We start from the raw sequence: 14,282 nt of genomic DNA, 5'->3' as shown, positions 1-14,282 counted from the left end.
CAATATTGAAGAATATTCTTCAATATTGAAGAATATTCTTCAATATTGAAGAATATTCTTCAATATTGAAGAATATTCTTCAATATTGAAGAATATTCTTCAATATTGAAGATTATTCCTCAATATTGAAGAATATTCTTCAATATTGAATATTCTTCAATATTGAATATTCTGCAATATTGAAGAATATTCTGCAATAATATTCAAGAATAATCTTCAATATTCAAGAATAATCTTCAATATTGAAGATTATTCTTCAATATTGAAGATTATTCTTCAATATTGAAGATTATTCTTCAATATTGAAGAATATTCTGCAATAATATTCAAGAATAATCTTCAATATTCAAGAATAATCTTCAATATTCAAGAATAATCTTCAATATTGAAGATTATTCTTCAATATTGAAGATTATTCTTCAATATTGAAGATTATTCTTCAATATTGAAGATTATTCTTCAATATTGAAGAATATTCTTCAATATAGAAGAATATTCTTCAATATTGAAGAATATTCCTCAATATTGAAGAATATTCCTCAATATTGAAGAATATTCTTCAATATTGAAGAATATTCTTCAATATTATTGAATATTGAAGAATATTCAATATTGAAGAATATTCTTCAATATTGAAGAATATTCAATATTATTGAATATTGAAGAATATTCTTCAATATTGAAGAATATTCTTCAATATTCAATAATATTGAATATTCTTCAATATTGAAGAATATTCTTCAATATTGAATATTCTTCAATATTCAATAATATTGAAGAATATTCTTCAATATTGAAGAATATTCTTCTATATTGAAGAATATTCTTCAATAATATTGAAGAATATTCTTCAATATAGAAGAATATTCCTCAATATTGAATAATATTCTTCAATATTGAAGAATATTCTTCAATATTGAAGAATATTCTTCAATAATATTGAAGAATATTGTTCAATATTGAGGAATATTCTTCTATATTGAAGAATATTCTTCAATATTGAAGAATATTCTTCAATATTGAAGAATATTCTTCAATATTATTGAAGAATATTCTTCAATATTGAGGAATATTCTTCAATAGAGGAATATTCTTCAATAGAGGAATATTCTTCAATATTTAAGAATAATATTCAAGAATAATCTTCAATATAGAAGTATATTCTTCAATATTGAAGAATATTCCTCTATTGACGAATATTCCTCAATATTGAAGAATATTCTTCAATATTGAAGAATAATATTCAAGAATAATCTTCAATATTGAAGAATAATATTCAAGATTAATCTTCAATATTGAAGAATATTCTTCAATATTCAATAATATTGAATATTGAAGAATATTCTTCAATATTGAAGAATATTCTTCAATATTGAAGAATATTCTTCAATATTGAGGAATATTCTTCAATATTGAGGAATATTCTTCAATATTGAGGAATATTCAAGATACATTATTAATCATCTAAACTATTATTAAAAAGTAATGTTTTCAAATTTTTTATATTAAAAACCATTTATTCAATATTGCTTTTGTTTCTCTAAAATATTCATTATTATTTACTTTATTATTATCTTTCACTAATGATATTTACTTTTTCGCAATACATAATCTCCCAAACGTCTTCACTCATTGATTTTAATTGTTCACAAAACGTTCCATTGGCATCAAACAACGTTTATATACACTATACATACCTACATGTGACTAAAAACAACAGGTGGTTATCAAAAAACAATTTCAAGTACGTTTATTGAGACAAGAACTAATACTTATGAAAGGGATAGAGTACTTTAGGGTATATCGACTCATCTCCACTTCAAGACCCTCAAGGGGCACCAACAATTGTCACTGCAGTTTAATATACTTTTTGTATTGTGATTTGTAATGTTAAATTGGATAAGCACAGCATACAAAGGTTTCAATCTTGGGGCTAAGTTATTGTACCTCCGAGGTATACTGTCTATAATATCACACATCAAAACAATTTGAATTGGTACACTACTTATTTCCTTATTTCTATAGTTATCCATAACTTGACACTCGAATGAACATTATGTATTAAAGTTCAAGTATATTGGGACAAGTTACAAATATTTCTTATAAACAATTTCAACAATGTTACAATCAACCTTAGTATTCATATCTATTTCTTTATATAAGTCTCATATTTATTTATTACACATTATTAATTACTTTATATAATTATTACCTATTTCATTCATTTCAAATATTTCCTCATTACGATTAATAAAAAATCATTACTGACTAGTGCATAACAATAAAGTGTTAAGGAATATTTATTATTCATTATCAAGTACAAATAAATTATTAACTACATCTATAGGTACTAAATGAAAGTTGCATTCATTTCATTACACTATTTACAATTCATGCGAATATCTCGTAGCTATCTGCAGGCTTATCCCTTTGGGGGTTCAGGCGGAGCACCGAAAACCCAGAAGGCCGAACGCGGCGGCTGCCCGCTGTAACTACGGATGCGTCTCGACCGCATGGACGCACTACTCTGCCCTCGGCCTCCATCCCTTTTCCTTGTTCATCATGGTGTACCTTGTGCGCATTCCGTACTCTGTTCTGGAAGTATTAAGGCAGTAAGGGTGGCCACAAACGGCCATGCAGTATGAACGTGACGGGCAAGCAACCTACCCCTTAACGATACTGCTGGAATTAGTTTCTAAGAGGAGGGGGACATTTCCGCAAGCCAACTGCCCAAGTGTCATTAATGGATAAAGCCATGGTGATACCCTGTGGGAAAACTCTGAAAAGGAACAATGGCACCGGGGAAAGGAAGAGAAAAACATCTTCCAGCAAACTACTCTCTAGCGAAGTAAGGTAACTACCAACCCGAGCATAACTTTAGCGGGAAAAACCCACACAACTAAGAGAAGTTGGGGGGGGGGGGGAACAGTTACCGTACCTGGGTCAAGGCCAGAAGTTAATCCAGGGGGAGGGATCTACCAAGCTATAATTCAGTTCACATTATTCAAATACATAATGTAAAACAACACAACAATAACTATTTATATGACAACTATGTATATCATAAATATATAAAGAAAACCATATTTCAAATATAAGAAACAGGTCTTAACGCGCAACTGCAACATGCTTGCGTCAAGAGTGACAATTTATAACGATGCTAACCGAGTCCGTTACAGTGATCTCCATTCTATGTTGGCCTCCCAAAGCATGTTACAGCTGAATACTTACCCTAACAAAATCCCTTAAGAGGCGTATATGAGTTTAGTCAGTGTCAATCACCATCTGCGAGCACCAGTACCCCAACAACTTAAAGATCGCCATCTCAGGCAAAGTGAAATGGACACCAGGAAGGCTAGGGATACGTAATTGTAAAACCTCTCCATAAACCAGCGGCCTTAACTCATGACAGCAACAACGTTGGCTGCAGAGCAGCCCATGAACGCAGTCAGCTAACACGGCAGTGGCTATGACAACTTTCCTGGATACATTCGGCAGACAAAAACGTCTGGATAAAAAACAAGCCGGGAGGCCACAGATTCTTTCCCCATACACCCGCCAGACAAAACGACTGCAAACGTGTACTGGTCAACGAAACTGGTACTGCCTACCTGTCACTACTTAATGACAAAGTCAACAAAACAACTATAAACCTAAAACGGTAAGTAAAATCACATCCACTTAAGCAATGCGTAACTAGCAATAAATTGCTGAACGAACTAATCATAATACCAGTCCAAGATAAACTTAAAGAGAGAGCCTTCACCCCCAGAACACAGCGCCTAGGATATCCTACCTGACTTTACGTTATTATGTACAGGCAAAGCAGAACAAACAAATGTAAAACCAGCAACGAAACATGCAGCTTGACACTCCATAACATTCATTAATAAATTCAAGAAACTTATGGAAAATAAAAGTCCATGACAAATTCAAGCTAGCCACCGGAGGCCTCTGACACACCACCTAGCCTAACCTACCTGACTTTAGTTTTTACCTAATAACTTAAAATCGATAAGCTAAATGATATACATAACTATAAACCAGTAATAAATAAATACACATGCAACAAGACGCTCCATATTTGCCGGGAATAGTTAGCTCATGTAACTAAACGTCAATGAACGCCCACTAATCTTGAGGCAAGGGGGGTGGGGGGGGGGCCTACTCCGCGCCTATCACAGCCTACCTCAGTTACTTGATAACTTAATGGCAAACAATACTTAAACATTTCAAATTGCAAAACCACTAACACTAATGTCATTCACATGCACCTTGACCTCCATAAATTGCATCCATAAATTTAGGTACATTAATGGTACGCAATACCAACATAATCTTAAAAGTCAAAGCCATGAGCCTTGTAACTCAGCAACTACCACAACCTAGGTTACTTTAGTTATTTATTAACTCGATACACGATGCCACTTGTATTAACTTATTAAAACATGCACGGGAGCAATGCATACAATTGTTATCAATTGCAGAGAAACAAATCGTAGTTGCAACCCCAAGGAAGTTAACAGCAACAGACTTGCACCCGTGATGCGGGTCAAAGATAAATTAATTGTGAGCCATAACACATTGTAACTGAAAAACAATATTATAACATTTTATATAGCCACCGTTTACAGTAGGGTAAGTCAATGATCTAACACTAGATTCACGTCTGCTTTACATTTATATCCATTAACAATTTAACTGTAATATATGGGAAACGTTACCGAAATGCAAACTTATTTCATTCCCTAGAATGACCATTAAATGTTATTTATATATATACAAGGAGGTACGTTCACTTTGTTAATAGATACTAGTGTAAATACCATGCTAAGGCCATTACTACGCGCACCCTTTCGCCCAGGTTCGTATTCTAAAATAATTTTAACTAGGTCAATTCTAGCGAAATTAATACATGCTTCATACATTGCAACTAACAACAAACAATACGAGACATTAGTAGGTACAGGTATATTAAACAACATTGGTATATTAAAGCTCCGATTGCATTCACAGCTTGATTTATACTAAGATTAATAGGCACCATACACCAAATTGAAACCACAAAAGACAACAACGATCACAATGGTAAAGTTTTTTTTTGGCATTGGGTACCACTACATACACTGCAATTTTAAAGCAACAATGTAGAAAACTATGAAGATCCAATTACGTACTTTTTAATTATTAGGTACTTAATTAGGAAGATTTGTTTTACGATATTAGGAGATTACAGTAAGAAAAATTAGGGATTTCAGTAATTCTATTTTAAATATTTACTTATCATTCCCTACAACTATCTGTTCCTTTATGATTCAACAATTCCCCCCCACAATATTTCTCAACATCAACTATATATTTCACCTTCCTTGACCACACCACATTTACTGCCCTCTGTAAGGACACGCTTTCTAGGCGAGTCCCTACTATTTCTCTATTATATATACTCAACTTTAATTTCAATCCACATTAATAACCATTAAAAACACACTGCATATCTAATAACCATCAAATTACATGCTCGACGATTCTGCACTATAAACATTTCAAACTATTCTTATTTACTTCGTACCTTGTATGGAAGAGTGAAACTTGATCCTTCCACAGCTGGAGGTTGTGTCCCTACAGTAACTACACAAGATGGTATCAACGTCATCAACGTCTTCGGTAGTCAAGCGTGTCACCTGCGAAGTAAGTAAGTAAGTAATTATCAAAAGAAGGCACCAAACCGGGAAGGCTATGTAGCACCATCAAATACGCAAAATAATCAGAGGGCGCTAAATATCACCAAGGATGCCAATACGAGAACAAAAACGCATAAGGCGAACGATATCAAAAGTATCCGAGTCACCAAGAATTCTATCGAGGGACAGGTGACCGCGAGGGGCGGTCGGAAAGCAAGACACACGCTCGTCCTGGAAGTCAGGACATTCAAGAAGGACATGCACGACCGTAAGAGGGACAATGCAACTAGGACAATAAGGAGCAGGGCGGCGCTCCATCAAGTGACCATGGGTTAAGCGAGTATGGCCAATACGCAACCTCGCTAGAGCTGTTTCCCACCGCCGGTTACGGTGGAAGGAGGACGGCCACGAGGAAACACAACATTTAAGAGTACGTAGCTTGTTACCAGTAACAGACAACCAAGAAGCCTGCCAACGGGTAAGGACTGAGGAATGGATAACCGGGTAAAAGTCGGAATACGGAATGCCTTTACGAGAGATGGGACAAGAGCGGACAGCTTCCTTAGCGGCAGCATCCGCACGCTCATTTAAAGACACGCCAATATGGCTGGGAACCCAACAAAACTCAACCGACTTCAATTTACTGTGAACGAGAAACAGCCAATGCTGGATCTCGACAACTACCGGATGAACTGGATTAAAGCACCCGAGAGCCATGAGGGCACTACGAGAGTCAACAACAACCACAAAGGAAGACTGACAACGAGAAAGCAGGAGACGAAGAGCATAGAGAATAGCATAAAGTTCCGCTGTAAAGATGCTAGTCTCCGGAGGCAAGCGACACATATAAGTGCGATCAGGAAAAACAACAGAGTAGCCAACACCGTCCGCTGACTTAGACCCATCGGTGAAGACAGAAACGGAGCGGGAGTGAGAAGAAAAGTGCTCGAGGAAAAGGCGTTTTAGAACTGTAGGAGGGGTAAAAGCTTTAGTGATACGAGTCAAGGATGTACAAAACCGCGGAAGAGGGACCCTCCACGGGGGCAAAGAAGGAACAACACGAGGAGAAACATCAGAAATACGAACGGAAAGAGAATCCTGCAGGCGAGATAACCGGACAGAAAGAGGGAGGTGGTGAAGAGGAACAGGAACCGCAGGAGGGGTAAAAGTTAAAGCACGACAGAGACGAGAGGAAGGATGTTGCAAGGACCGCGCAAGATAGCGAAGACAGTAGCGATCACGGCGGTCCTGGAGAGACAGGAAGCCAGTGTCAACATACAAGCTAAGGACGGGAGTCGAACGAAAGGCACCAGAACTGAGGCGCAACCCAGTATGGTGCAAAGCATCAAGACGGCGAAGAGTAGAAGGAGAAGCAGACGAGTAAGCAGGGCAACCATAATCGAGCTTAGACAGGACGAGAGAGGAATGTAAAGCAAGGAGAGTGCGCCTATCTGCCCCCCAAGAAGTATGGGACAAGACCCGAAGGAGGGTAAGGGACTTAGAGCACTCAACACGGAGGTAAGAGATATGGGGAGACCAAGACAAACGAGTGTCAAGGAATAACCCCAAAAGCTTCGCGGAATCTTTGTATTCAAGGGGATGACCATAAAGTGACAAAGAGGGACGAAGAACAACCCGTTTCCGCGTAAAAGTCATGGCACAAGTCTTAGAAGTAGAGAACTTGAAGCCATGACCTGTGGCCCAAGACGACACGGCATCAATCGCAAGTTGAAGCCGGCGTTGAAGGAGAGGCGAATCATCACCCTGACAACAAAGGGTAAGATCATCGACATAGAGAGCGGAGAAGACACCAGAAGGAAGAGAGGAAAGAAGACCATTGAGGGCAACCAGAAAAATAGTGCTCAGAACACTACCCTGGGGCACACCTTCGTATTGCTGAAAAGGGGGAGAGAGAGCGGTACCAAGGCGCACCCGAAAGGAACGACGAGAGAGGAAGCTGCGGCGAAAGACCAACAGAGCACGTTAAAGAATATCAGGGTCGGGATCAGGGTCAGCAAAGTCAGGGTTAGGGGGCATGGGTAAACTGAGCAAAGACGGAGGGAAGGAAACGGGAGAACAGATCAGAGGTGGGCGGGCAGGGTCCGGAGGAGGAGGAGGAGGAGGAGGAGGAGACAACGGAGAGGAGCAGTCAAGGACAGCAGCAGGAAGAGGGGGAGTAGAAAGAGGAGCGCACCCCAGCAAGAGCAGCAACCGAAAGGGAAGCAGGGGCCAAAGAAACCTCCATAGCAGGAACAGGGGGCGCAAGCACTGAAACGGGAGTGGAAGGAGCAACAGAGCCAGAAGGAGGAGCTGAGGAAGAAAGCGAAGCCTTCTTACCCGCCGGGGAAGAGGAAGGAGAGGAGCCAGGCTTACGCTTCTGACTTAAAGAGACCGGTGTCCCAGCAACTACGTACCGGGCAACGGACTCCAGTGTCTCAACAGGAGAAGCCGAACGAGAGCACACACGACGGCCGTTAGGAGAGCGATGGACATCCGCCCGCACCGACAGGCGGCGGGGAGAGCCGATAGATGGAGGAAGAGGATGGGAAGGAGGATCGGAGGGGGACGAGGAAGGAGACACAGAAGACACGACAGACCGGGTAGAAGGAAGGGGAACCCCAGACAGAGGACCAGGAGGAGGATCCTTCGGGAGAGAACCCAAAGGGACAGAGGAGGGGGCAGTGGGCGCATCAGGGTCCAAGGCCTGGAAACGGTTGTGAGTCTGAGGAAGGCGGGAAGGACGAGGAGAGGAAGAGCGCAACACGCGAGCATAAGAGATATTAGCATAAGGCGGGAGCCGGCGAACCTGGCGCCTCGCCTCAGGAAAAGATAAACGCTCCCGGTGCTTCAAGTTGAGGACGGCTGCCTCAAGCTTGTAATCGACACACGCACGGGAGAAGGTAGGATGGGCCTCACCGCAGTTGAGGCAACGAGCCTGGGGAGAAGCGCACTCCGACTTAGAGTGACCTTCGCCACCACACAAAGGACAGAGAGAGACAGTCCCGGAGCAGCGGAGGGCACCATGCCCAAACCTCCAGCACTTGTTGCAGAGCCGAGGAGAAGGAATGTACTCCTGGACAGAGCACCTGGCACCAGCAAGAATGACAGAGGGTGGAAGGGTCCTACCATCAAAGGTAATCTTCACAACCCGGAGGGGTTGACGGCGACTACCACGAGGGGGACGAGTAAACGTGTCCACCTGGAGAATAGAATGGCCCTGGGCAGCGAGGATATGTCGAATATCGTCGTGGCAGTCGCGTAGGTCCCGAACACCGGTCGCAACATGGGGCGGGAGCAAAATAGTGCCAACACTGGCATTCAACTGGACGTTCTTCGAGACCCGAACGGGGGTCTCGCCAAGGCAGGATAAGGCAGCCAAGCGGGAAGCAGCATCCTGAGAAGGAGCAGCAACGACACGCGTACCGAGACGAGTGGGGTTAAAAGTAATGGAGGCATCCACGGAATCAATGAGATGTCGATGAAGGGAGAAATCGTCAGGAGGCGCAGAATCAAGAGGGAGGAGATCAAAATATTTGGCCCACGAAGCGGGACCAAACAAGGCTTGATAGGTAGCAGAACTGGAAGGAATCGAGCGAGGGCGGCCGTGACGAGAACGGCGGTGAGAACCCCCAGAGAGAGAGGGGTTAAAAGGCGCAGTAGTAACAACTAGAGAAGGAGCCGCGCCAGGGGACGAGGTAGTCACCACTGGGGGCTTGGGGCTCGACCCAACCACAGAGGAGGGAGGGGAGCCAGGGGAAGGAGTCAGAGAGGCCAAAGGAGGAGCAAGGTCGGGGCCCAATGCAGCGGAGGCTACAGAGCCCGGTCTTCCAATACGGACCGACTCGGGGGCTTGGTCGCCCACCCCACGAGCCTGAAAAGGTAAGCCAGAAGCAGCCGAAACAGGGGTTATCATCTTGACGAAATTACGAATTCACTCACGAATGTGCCCCCACACCCACCATGGAGCCATAATTAGAGGCAGGACACCCAACAAGAAGCTATCGCCGATCTTGTCGGGGCCTCCTAGGGGTGCGTCGTGAGTATACGCCCCACAAACGCCACCTTAAGAAACCGACAGTCCGTCGAGATCGGGTTCAGTGACGAAGTGGGGATTGACAATAAAAGGTTCCCCTCGCTCTCGACGTCGGGTACTGCAGTTCTACGGGTGCAAGAGTATGCCTCCTCAAGCACCCGGGCGTCAAAGTAGAAGAAGTCCAAGGGAAGAACCAGAACGAGCAAAAGGTCGGCAGGAAACGGCAAGCAGATAGGAGAAGAGGGGGGAGAAAAACGAAACAGAAGGAAAAGGAAAAGATGCCCAGCAGAATTGGAGAGGACGGCAGCAGGAGCACAAGGCTAGAAAAGGACAGAGGACTGTCCCAAGGAGCATCACACTCCGGCAGCCGCCCACTAAGCCCCCAGACGGCGACAACGAGCTGAGCGGGGAGGGGGGTCACCTGCGAAACTATATTGTATTCAGGATTCTGAACATTCGTATACGATAAACATTCCTTATCACCATTATCTCAAATACACGCCCATGCACTGTTCCAAAAACAATCAAGCTTGGGAGGGAGGGGGGTGCCTCATGGGTCACTTTTTAAATGGGACATGCACTGAGTTATGAAACAAAGCGCCATTCCACCTTCCAGACACTTCTCTCGGAGATGCGAGTGTGTGAGCTGTTCATGTGTATTTCACCATCTATAGATGAATACCGCGTACCATTCATATATACACACCCAAGCTTCAACACGTTATGTTCACTTCCAGCCATTTACTTTTATATTAATAAAAGTGTTCCGTCTAGTAAGGCTGGGTCTCATGACGTCTAATGCTCAAAGTACACCACATGATCAATTCAGGAATGTTACTATATTTAGTACTAATTGGGATTTCACTTTTATGCACTACGTAACTCAATTCATGGAGGAAGATGGGTTCAAATCAACATATCACACTCACCTGCAGGTCACAGCCTCTTCCATTACTCTGCAGTGTGGCGTTGGTTGCCCTCCACCATGCGGTTGTCATCAAAGATACTTCACCATTGCTGTTTCGCCCAGCCCACACCTCTCCACACGCTGATCTGCATGAAATATAATGCATAATATGCATCCATTTAACCTTAAGAAATGTTGTCAAGGGCTACAACCATCTATTTAGGAATACTCTAGTCCAAACTCCTTACATTTTTTTTTTCTTCCATGAGAAATCATTTGCTCTAATATAATTTTATAATTCAACATATAACAATTTCTATATTACTTTCTGATGTATACCAACGTCTAACTCCGTTTAGATGAGGAAAAACTAAAATACATGGCAAAACATGTCTTGCACCTCTGACGAGTGATAATTATTTTCAATACCATCAAAGCGCGGCCATGACAATACCCTTCCCAACACTCAAAACACAATGTCGGCTATACCTAATATCCGAAGCTAAACACGAGATTTACACTTCTTCGGGTTTCCTGATCGCGCATATTCATCCTCCCTTCCCCCAATCAGCGTCTCTGTTACAGTTCTGCCTAGACAACATTAACTGCCAAATAATTACCTACCACTACTAATTGGGGTACCTATATCACCACAGATTGTCCTTTCCCTGGAACATTATCAGGCAATGTTATTTCAGAATTGTGTACTAGGAACAAAGTACACACCACATACTTCCTGCTACACAATAACCAACAGCTCGTGCACCAATACCTTAAGTCACTTTTGTAACTTAAGGTTGAGCTTATGTTTTTTTTCACTTTTGCCTACACTACTGCTAGAGCGCACGCTATCCCGCTCACTACACAATTACACCAATATCAACAACATAACCACCACCTACACACTCCCACGTGTACCGTCGCCAGCCACCTACAGTAAACAAGACAAATACTGTCACGAGGGTCACATCTGGAGTTGAAATTATTCAGACATTGGTCGCAAGTCAACCGCAACCTTCACATCCACTACACGTATAAATGATATTGTGGAGCTTTATTTCTTAAGCGCGAGCTCCTTCGTAGGTCAAAGAGCTCATATGTCATGGTTTATAATGTTAAATATACAACAATTCACTTAATAATGCCAGTAACATTTGAATAATAAGTTACTTATCACCTATGTACGTCAAACGACTCTGGTAAATTTATGTCTACGGCCTTCGACGAGGACAGCAAGGCTACGTATTGTCAACGGTTCCCCCCCCCTCATACGTCAAATTATGTACCCAGGTAACCCGAACACTTTAAAGTGGGGGGGGGGGGGGGACAACAGCACTTTAAAATTCGATAAAAGACTACACTCGACCCCGAGCGCCCAAAGCCTATCGACCGACTTATTCACTACTCGTAATCAGAAAACTTACCGGAAGCAACACCATTCTCCTTACACACTAGATTTTTACAATATTTGATCAACTTTACACCACTTCATGTTAATTACCGTAACTCATACATTTTCATATTTAAAACAAAACTGATGGGGGTCCTGATATGGCTGTAGTAATGACTGGTCAAACTTCCATTGTCTAAAGTAGGCTCCAATTTTGGCTAATCATAATACAATATTACTATGCCACTATTTCCCTTGTGCCGGATAGGCCCATCATACCTAGGTAACTCAACTAGCACAACTGGAACATCTGCCACCAGCTTCTGCTCGGCACGGTATGACTGGATTCATCGGTCCTTCAAGACTGCTGTGGAAAAAAATAAAATACAATGTTACAAATCAATACACTACCTAAACATTTATAAATATCTTTTACTACTGATTATGGCTCAGTAATAAAAATATCGCTGTATAAATACCCCCCCAACAGGGGGTATATAAGCAAGCTATAAAATAATACAGATTTTTGCCCCCATGTGCGTTTTGACGGTGTACAGAGTGACAGTGTAACCTAGGGGTCTGTCACCAAAGCGACCCCAAAGGGTAACGGGGTACCAGCTCAAGAGTAACAAAACGCCCTAACACTAACCTGTACACCTCTACTCGGCTAATTCTAGGGGCAAAATAACGTTCCGTTGCGCCTCAATGAGCAGGTGCACTCAATACCCAATCACCTTTCTCATTTTCAGTTGACGTCACATTGTCGCAACCTGTACTGTCATTGGTCGGCTGGACGTAATTGGACACCTTAATAGTTGTTAATGAGATTTATTTTTGAAACTGAAATATATAAACTCAAATGTATACCCAAAGTATGAGAAACAGACATGTACCAAATGGATGAGAAATTATTATTTTTGATACAATTTTCCTACTTAAAATTATCTGTTAGATTAACGACCGGCCCTAAACGCTGTGCGTACTAGTGGTTTTACAATTTTTTTTATTTTGTTTTTTTTTTTAATTATATACAAGACTTGTTACATTCTTGTACAGCCACTAGTACGCGTAGCGTCTTGGGCAAGTCCTTAATCCTACGGTCCTTGGAATACGATCCCCTGCCGCGAAGATTTGTTTTTTCATCCGAGTACACATTTTACTGTTGCGTTAAACAGAGGCTACAGTTAAGGAATTGCGCCCAGTAAATCCTCCCAGGCCAGGATACGAACCCATGACATAGCGCTCGCGGAACGCCAGGCGAGTGTCTTACCACTACACCACGGAGACAAGTGTAATTAGTGTACTATGCTATGTATTCTCACAAACCCAATGTACCTTCTTGTATATAAATAATTTTAATGTTTTACATTACACTCACAAATGATGATTTCCGAATACTTCTTATTAAATATGTATTATTATAATTATTAAATAATAACATTACTTATTCAAGCTGTATGTACAGTACACCATAGTACAGTACCGTACGGTACGATACACTACAGTATACTCTACTGTATACATTACAATACAGTACCGTACAGTACACTACAGTACAGTACCGTCGAGTTCAGGCCTCGCCACTGGAGGGGGGGCAGTCGTCGCCACGTCTCGCGTTCCCAGTAGTTGATAGCACTTTCTCTGTAACTAGCTGACATTGTATCTATAACGTGTGAAGGATTGAAGAAATTGTTTATGTAATAATCTAAGATGAGGTCTGATAAACACCTTTAGTGCCCTCTGTAATGCTTTTGCGCTACCGCTCACAGGATGAGTATGGGGTGCACAATAAACTAGCAGCCTTCGCCGGCAACAATCAAACCAGTAGTTGTTGCCCGCTGCGAGGGGGTGGTGTTGCGAGGGGGATGTTCCAGTTGTGCTAGTTCAGTTACCTAGGTATGATGGGCCTATCCGGCACAAGGGAAATAGTGGCATAGTAATATTGTATTATGATTAGCCAAAATTGGAGCCTACTGACCGGCGTGTTAGCTGGCGACATGGTGGCGCCTGGGAGTAGGCCCATTCGCCGTGTACATACTGTAGGGCTTGCTTTGTCACCTCCTGTTGATTGGCTTATTGAATATTCAAGAATATTAATCAAGATTATTATTGAATATTGAAGATTATTATTTAGTTTTGAAGAATAATATTCTTCAAAACTAAATAATACTCATTAATATTCTTAATTATTCAATAATAATCTGCAATAATATTCATTATTCAATAATATTCTTCAATATTATTCTTGAATATTCAATAATATTCTTC

At 41.6% G+C, this 14,282-nt stretch overlaps 1 long non-coding RNA gene across 1 annotated transcript; it reads right to left on the bottom strand.

Annotated features, from left to right (window-relative positions):
* Window positions 1-1,738: 1,738 nt before the first annotated feature.
* Window positions 1,739-12,783, bottom strand: LOC138373285 (uncharacterized). Its single transcript, XR_011231109.1, has 5 exons — window positions 12,664-12,783; window positions 12,294-12,381; window positions 10,647-10,770; window positions 5,573-5,684; window positions 1,739-2,595 (listed from the first exon to the last, which is right to left on the bottom strand). It is a non-coding gene; the product is annotated as an uncharacterized lncRNA (long non-coding RNA).
* Between the last annotated feature and the right edge of the window lie 1,499 nt (window positions 12,784-14,282).

This window comes from Procambarus clarkii, chromosome 41, assembly GCF_040958095.1.
Source record: "Procambarus clarkii isolate CNS0578487 chromosome 41, FALCON_Pclarkii_2.0, whole genome shotgun sequence".
NCBI classification, from domain to species: domain Eukaryota; kingdom Metazoa; phylum Arthropoda; class Malacostraca; order Decapoda; family Cambaridae; genus Procambarus; species Procambarus clarkii.
The sequence above is the reverse complement of the archived record's forward strand: the minus strand, read 5'-3'. Positions and strand labels throughout refer to the sequence as shown.